The 8,187-nt window shown below is 38.1% G+C and overlaps 1 pseudogene; it reads right to left on the bottom strand.

The window, feature by feature from the left end:
* Window positions 1-3,327: 3,327 nt before the first annotated feature.
* Window positions 3,328-4,744, bottom strand: LOC148716578 (uncharacterized; annotated as a pseudogene).
* Window positions 4,745-8,187: the final 3,443 nt, after the last annotated feature.

Raw genomic sequence — 8,187 nt, 5'->3', positions numbered from 1 at the left:
TCTCGAAGCAATGTGATTGGCGAAACTTTTTGGTGTATCACAAACCAATCAGATTGTAGTATGTTTTGATGTCGCACCAATCAGAGCGTTCTTGCTAATTTGTGGTTTGACAGGTCTTCAAATTTCAGCGAATCAACGCGTGACTCGGGGAGAGCGGTTCGCGAATTAAGGAAACGTATATATAATAGTCTTGCTGGGAAAGCGGCGGAGTTGAGATCAACGTTCGACTATGGTTATTCTTCGTTCTAAAGGGGACTGAATGGAACGTGAGAAAAATTTTGAATCAAATATTGCTTGAGATGTTGATGGGAGCAACTTCAGAATACCCGGCCGCTACTGACTGTTAAGAATAGATTCCTCCCGCGGACCCAATGTCGAAAATGATGTTAAAAGAGAGGACATTTAAGCCAGTGGTCCTGCATTCAAGCTTTCCTGGAGTCCAAGAATGATAAAATGATAGGGCCGTTTAACTGGTGCATCCGCAATCCCGCGCTCACGAAGTGGAAGAATGATATAACGAGAGGGCCGTTAAACTAGTGCTCTAGTAATTCCGCGCTTTTGAGGTCGAAGAACAATTAAAGAAAAAGTGAGCTTTACCGAGTGTTGACGCAGTTCTGCGCTTACTTTATTTCGTTTTCTCGACTGAGGAATATTTCATTGCTATACATGAATTCGATTTTTAATTTCGCTGAAAGAATAACGTAAGAATGACATCAACAAGAATTGTGAGCTCATCTACCCAGTGTAATGGCTGTCCTTCGTGAGGACTTTATCGCTATGATCTGTCGGGATTAGAAAGATCGTCACGGAAATTTTTCTACTGCCAGTTGCAAGTTAAAACGTGCATGTTTTGTGTATAAATTAATAATATATTGCACTGATGATCTTGTTTTTTGCCCTGTGGCTGCTCTTTTTGTAAACGTTGAAAAGACCACCAAGTTATATTATTTTCTGCGTCGACTGCCATGTTGAATATCCGTTTCTTTGCTTCTAAAAGTTGTCCGTGAATTAAATATTGTTTAAACAATACTTTCCCGCTACAATTGCGTGTTTACTTTTTACACGCCAATATGGACTAGACTTTCTCAGGTGAAATGTCATTTTCCAGGAAACAAGGTAAATTTTATGACATAATTCTGCCTCACTGTAAAATATTTCACAGGGAACATAATGGTACAGTAGGTCAATTTTCCACGCAACTCTCACGTGCTCAGAAGTTTTCTACAAATAAAATTCGTTCTTAACTACCGCGGACTTTACCCCATTCCATGTCAACTCCCTGAAAGCAACCTGCATTTTATCACGTATTTGGCACGCACGGGGTAAAGTCCAGATAGGCAACAACCAATTAAGAAGCCCACGTTGTTATGCTTTGAAAAACGATACTCTTAACTTTTTCTTCGTTCAGTCTATTTTCACTTGTTCGAAGAACAGAGGCCGGAAAACATCTTTGTCTAGAGGCTGTTGGAGATAAGATAGAGCTTTCCACTGCAAAATTATATGGAAGAATATTTCGAGGCGACTATTTGTTACTGAACAAGAGGCTACATTATTTGTTAACATGGAGAGTTATGGAGATTAAGACTTTGGAACAAGTTGATGAAATCCATGACAATTTGGAAATACTAAAATTGCTGGAGGAAATGCGGGGTCGCTCAATAAAAATTTGTATGCGAACGCGATGACTTTGTTTATAAGGATTTCTCCTGCTTACATCTAATAACAAACCTCTGAAGTTTTTTTTGGCCCGGAGCGATATATCCCTGAAGGCATTTTGTGCACCGCAAGTTTTTTGACTGATTGAAAGTAAAGGTATGTGGCACTGACTTCCATAAGTTTTATTTTTTTGTCAGAAAGGTATAGTTCTTTCGTCCGCTATATTAATCTATTAATAGATCCAATCGCCAAAGGTTACTGACATACGACCATGAACTTTTACTGTTCCCGAGGGTTCTTGTTTTCATCAGTACGATAACAATACAAGTCATTTACAGTACTAGGCTTGTGCTTTAAATAAATATAACTAAGTTCGCTCGAAAGATAAGTTTAAACTGTAGCTAGCTTGGTCAATTGCCCAGCATTTTAAGCCTGACTGACACTCGATGCCAAAATTTATCCTCGTTCCCAGGCCAAGTCCACCACATTGCTTTAAGCCAATTAAAAATTGCTACGTAACGCCTATTGTGCATCTTTCTGCCAGGAAAAACCAAACGGAATGACTGATTGTGGGCCTTTACGGAGAGAATATTAATTGCGGTTTTCTCTCTGGTGAAGAGGCGGCAGTGAGCATTATTATAGCCTTCGACCAGGTCGTTGTTTGGTCTCGTCACGCAACGTTAAAGAGATAGCGTTGCGTGGTGAGTTCAAATTAGGGCTGTGGAGGGGACTGCTGGAAGCGTGGTGGCAATGCAGTTTATTAGTGCCAACAATTATTCAGACACCAGAATCAGTTACTGAGTGTCCCATTTCAACCCACACTTCCAAAAAAATAACTCCTGCATGCGTAGCATGCCTATGTTTAGTTTTAGATAGGCGTTTATCTTTTATATGTTTCTTTTAGAAATTTTCTTTTGCAGGGCCCCACTGACAAGTGCACAGGCAACTGGGCTCCCTGGATAAATAAAGATGCACATTATTATCATTATTATTATTATTATTATTATCATTATTAGTGTATATTATCCACAAGAAGCATGAGAACAAGAACAGGCAGCATACAGAAAGAGTAATGGAGAACGAACAAGGAACGTTCACTCCCCTATTTCACGACCACAGGTGGAACGGCAGATGAGTGTGTTAAATACCACAGCAGACTTGCGGAGCTGATCGCAAATAAGAAGGCAGAAAGTTACTCAAGTACGATTTCCTGGATAACGGCTTAAATGTCTTTCCCCATTGTACGCTCTGCGATCCTCTGCTTAAGACGCTCAAGATCCAGAAGACGACAGCTAGACTTTATTGAATCAGGTTTACATATTGAAAATATTAAAGCCTGGCCGACCTAATCTCTGTTTCTTTCGTTTTCATTTACGTTTTGTTTTCTTTTTAGCTTGTTTCTTTTAAAATTAATATTACTATTAAAATTGTTATCATCATAATTAAACGAAGCGTGTATCCACTAGCTTTCCTTTGATTTTTATCAGACATTTTAATGCATATTTTGATTTCTAAGTATTTATCATAATTTTTGAACATATTTTTAGTGATTATAATGAATGAAGGTCTATTACTAATTTAATAAATTATCATTATTGTTATTATTACTATTATTACAGTTATTATTATTATTATTGGTATTATTGATATTATTGATGTTATTATCTTCGTCGCCGGCGAAACAAATTAGTGATGGAACTGATCCATTCTATTCAAAAAGCTTACAAATGTGAGCTGCTCTCTTCTGCTATTGTAAGACAGCTGTGACGTTGTAGACTCGCGCGTATTTTTGAGAAATGCATTTCATAAAAGCAATAAAGGATCTTTCCCCGTGCTTACACAAGTTGATTAAAATTCGAGGAGATTTGGGTAAGTTTTCCAAAGTTTTGCAAATGATGCAACGTAATTTTAGAAAAAGTCGTCCGGCTTGCTTGATTATATTTCCGTACATTACAAATCAGTAGCTTTTAAAAGTTTCGGTTCGTTTGCCTGTTATAAAAACAAACTATAATCAGAAGAAGTTACAATAGACACCACTGGATTGGTCTCTTTTACTCAAAGACAAACCTCTCTTACTTGTTTTACCGGTACTTTAATTATCTCCCCTATACCATCAGTTTTCAAATGGGCTTTTGCCTGAAAATATCAAAGCAAACTTCATTCGTATTTTGGGTTAATCAATTAACGAAATGTGTCCTCAGGTTTCAAAGTGGCAGATCGACTGGCGCAATCTGTACTACGCCTACTCTAAATCCTGGCATCCGTAGAGCATAAACTAAAGGATTTATAGGCGAATTGGCCAAGAATAGTATAAAGCACAGGCAAAACAATGACACGAGGAATGTTAATCTGTGCTGCAAATAACAAAATTACATAAACCAATGCTGGTAGAAAACAAAGCAAAGATACAAGTGAAACGATAAGCGAGCTACTCGTCATTTTTCTTTTAGCCGCTAAATAAAACTGAGGATGACGACTGAAGCGTACTTTGATAAAAATGAAAATGTAAGATACACAGATAACAAACAGGGAAGTGCTTTAAAAGGGAATGTATAGGGTATTGTTAACAAACCTCTCATGGCTATCTAGTATCTCATATAACACCATTTGAGCGGCTTCTCTAGCTATCGTTGTTAACCAAATGACAATTATTATTCCTCGATAAACCCATTTCTCAATAAAACGATGCCTGAATGGAAAACATTTTGCGGGCAGCCTTTCTATTGATATGGCAACAAGATTTGTTAGGGAAGTAAGCGGGAATAAATTTGCAAACTGATGTCAGTTAAAAAAAAAAAAAACAGACAATCTACGCTCCCCATTGTACGTCCATAGATTACAGAACGTCGCCATTCTGATTTCAATCTGTAGCGGCCCCGAGACGGAGCCCACTAAGAGATCAACTATCACCAGATGGATGATCAAAAATGTTCTCCGCCGCTGCAGCTGACGCTTCTTCTTCACGAAGACAACGATGGTGATATTAAGGAGGACTATGGCCAGAGATTCAATGATGAGGACTATGAGCCAAGGAATGCTCTGCGACACCGAATACGATGACATAATCCCCTTCTCGGAGCTACAGAAAGTTTCTAATGTTAGCTGCAATAGAAATAGCTTAGCTACAGTAGTTGCACTGTAAGATACGATACAATGTAACAAATCGAAAAACAAAAGCAATTTGCTAGTAGTTGGCCTTGACCGTTGATGGATTTCTTCTTTTTCCAACTTTGAAAAAGTGACTGTCCTAATACGGTTCATACGTGACCTGCGTTCTACGTACTGCTACTGATCGGCATTATCGCAAATGTCATGTGTGTAAACAGGTTTAGGGCCCAGGTGCACTGAGCAAATTTTTGTTTAATTTGCTAAGAGATCTGTCTTCAGGCCTTGTCATCGTTGACACGGAATCCACTGTAATTGGCTAAGACTGTAGTGGTCTTCCTGCCTAAGATAACTAGGCGAAGTTAAATAAATACATAAAAGTACCAAGGATATTTAGAATACAGCTATCATGGCTCCCAAGTTTATTTTTAGCTGAATCCCTAGGTCCTAATACTGCTCAAATTGTACATCCATGTGACTGAAAATTTGGTGGTTAGCAAACATTTTGCCGGTTTTTGTTTTCAGTGCGCCCTCGATTGACTGATTCAAAATTTAGTAGCCGGAGTCAACTGAATTTTGTCAAGAGTTTTGCAGGAGAAAACAAATTTTATCAGTACAATGCGCTCAGGCCCTAGCGAGTAAGTGAATTTGGTCTCAGTAATCAAACCGAGAAAGATGCTATTTTTCGTTTTTTCGTGAACGTGGAAGAGAGGAAGGAAAACAAGCTTTAAACAAGGAATATGAAATAAGAATTTACACAAATCAAAAAAAGCAAGCAAACATTTAAATTCCCATATTTAACCACAGACTTAGTAAAGGCTATATCCTTCACATCATGCTATCCATACTGACTCGCTTTTCCTCATCTCGTCAAAGATAGAATTTGCAAAGGATATGATGAGATATATCTAACATACCTTACTGATATTCAAAGTGCTTCAAATCGTCTTAATTACTGAGTTAGAGTCACATTTGAATAAAAGCTAAGCCAAGGTACAATGAGACAGAGTAAAGATATCATTATCAAGACTCGAAATTAGTTGTCCGAAGGACCGACAGATGTGTGGAGAATGATATGGTGACTGTAAATGAAAAGGAATAACAGGTAAAGCTTTACTTCACCTGTACGTCGTAATATAATGAGGAAGGTTCTGGTGCCTTCATGAACCCAAATTGAAACCGCCGGCAAAACAACTGACTATAGGGAATCAATATATAAATATCAGTTACATAGGGACTAATACTTTCTAAAAAGCCTTGAATGGAGTTTTAAAAGCTTTTAGTTTTTACGCGAGAGGAGGCACTGGAGGAGGCAACTTAACTGACCAAGAAAACATTTACACTGCGAAAATTTCAAAACCAGGGTTTTTCGCTAATTAAACTTCAGAGTAATGATGTTTTCTCATCAATAAGTTATCGTCTGATTGAACTTTTAACTCTGCAATGAAAGTGGTCGTTCTAAATTGTGACTTGAGAGGAATGGGCAGTCGCAGAAATACCTTTAGACAACTATAGTGTCACTTCTCTAGACATAACCTCACTGGCCTTTGCTTTCTGTGGCTCTTTGCCTCATCAAGGCCAAGCCTTGTCTTCTTAGTCTCTAGAACTTTATAACTGAATACCATAGGGACGAAACTGAAAATAGAATCTGTTCATTCATTGTGGAGTTTGACCCAAACGGAAGACTGAAACAAATATAAAGAGGACGTGTAATTATAAGATTAAACTGATTGAAGGTAATTGCTAAAAATGAATTAATATTGCTGTTTATTGTTGTTAGAAATTTCATTTCTGAATCTGGTGGAGAATTGTTTCAGAATTGCACGTCTCTTGATGACTTGTCGAGAAAGACATTGCATATGACATTATGGTCAAAGCATCATGATTCAGACGTCTTCGCCACAAGCTCTTGAAAGAAGCGATTTTCTCTGTCCGCCGAATGCAAGCACGTGTTGAAAAGCGTACAATACTTCCTTAATATCGCAGTGCAAAGATTGAGTTTTGCACAGTTAATTAGAAAGCCAATGCAAATGGGTATCATGCTTCAAATTTTAAGTTCAAATTCAACCCAAGTTTCTCGTTTAAATTGTCTTCATTTCAAGATCATTTTCGAATTTCGAATTTCGAATTATCGGTTTGGATTCTGAGACAGCATTATTGAAAAAGGAACATCATTAATTTCAGTTTTTAATGCTTTAGCAAGATAATCTAGGAAATAAAAGAAAAGGTTTCCTCTAAGTGTTTCGCATGATTGGCCCCTTCGAAATACACGGCGTTACATTAATGACTGGAACTTTATCCGCCTAAATGCAAATGAGCTTCATTGTTTATCAAACTGGGTAAAAAGAGAGTATTGACCTGAGCAGACTTCGAATGACTAAGAGTTAACTACAGTTTTAATTTGACTTGAAAACTAATGACATGAAACTAATTCAGTCCTTATCCGACATCTTGCGTGGACACTGAACAATGCTTGAAGAAGACTTTCTTGCTAACTTTTTTTTTTCATCGCTTTAATGAAAGGGTTGCAGCGTAGGTGTTAATATTTTTCCTCGAGTTAGTAAATACACCTTTAGTAAATTGAGAGTTTATAAAATGTGGATGCGAACGGTGAACGGTAGAGAAAATAAAGTTTAAAATATCATTATTGGTGTTACTGCCATAACATTCTCGGTAAAATCCACAGAAAGTTCCAATTGCCCGAGTTCTCCGGTTTTCCTTCCTCCACAAAAGCGATTGTACGTCCATAGATTGGAGATCGTAGCCATTCTGTGTTCAATTTGCAGAGGCCCAGAGACTGCGCCCACTAAGAGATCGACTATCGCCAGATGGATGATCAAATATGTACTCCGCCGCTGTAGCTGACGCTTCTTCTTCACAAATACGACAATGGTTATGATATTAAAGTGCACCTAAACCCAAAATTTTGTTTTCGCTTAACGAAATAAGCTTATTTTTTGGAGTATTTCTGTGCAAAAATTTTTTAATTTGCTCAAATCTTTAATTTTCTATGCCCACTCAAAATACGGAAAATCGGCCGCCATCTTGCCCCACGACCGAGTTTAAAGAAGAATGGCTCTAGCGGGTAATGTGACGTCAAATCGAGAACACGAAAGTCTGCATCTCACACATTTTCACTTGTTTGGGAAGATTGTCGTCGATATTGTCCGAAATATGCCGACTAGGTGTGTTGTATGAAGAATGTATGAAGCGCGATACCCTCTTGCAAATTTCGCACGTTGCTACATCCTTCTACAACACACTTAGTCGGCATATTTTCGGACAGTTATCGACTACAACCTTCCCAAACAAGTGAAAATGTGTGAAATGCAGACTTTCGTGTTCTCGATTTGACGTCACATTACCCACTAGAGCCATTCCTCTTTAAACTCGGTCGTGGGGCAAGATGCCGGGCGGCCGATTTTC

Source organism: Stylophora pistillata, chromosome 14, assembly GCF_964205215.1.
Source record: "Stylophora pistillata chromosome 14, jaStyPist1.2, whole genome shotgun sequence".
In the NCBI taxonomy this organism is placed as follows: domain Eukaryota; kingdom Metazoa; phylum Cnidaria; class Anthozoa; order Scleractinia; family Pocilloporidae; genus Stylophora; species Stylophora pistillata.
The sequence above is the reverse complement of the archived record's forward strand: the minus strand, read 5'-3'. Positions and strand labels throughout refer to the sequence as shown.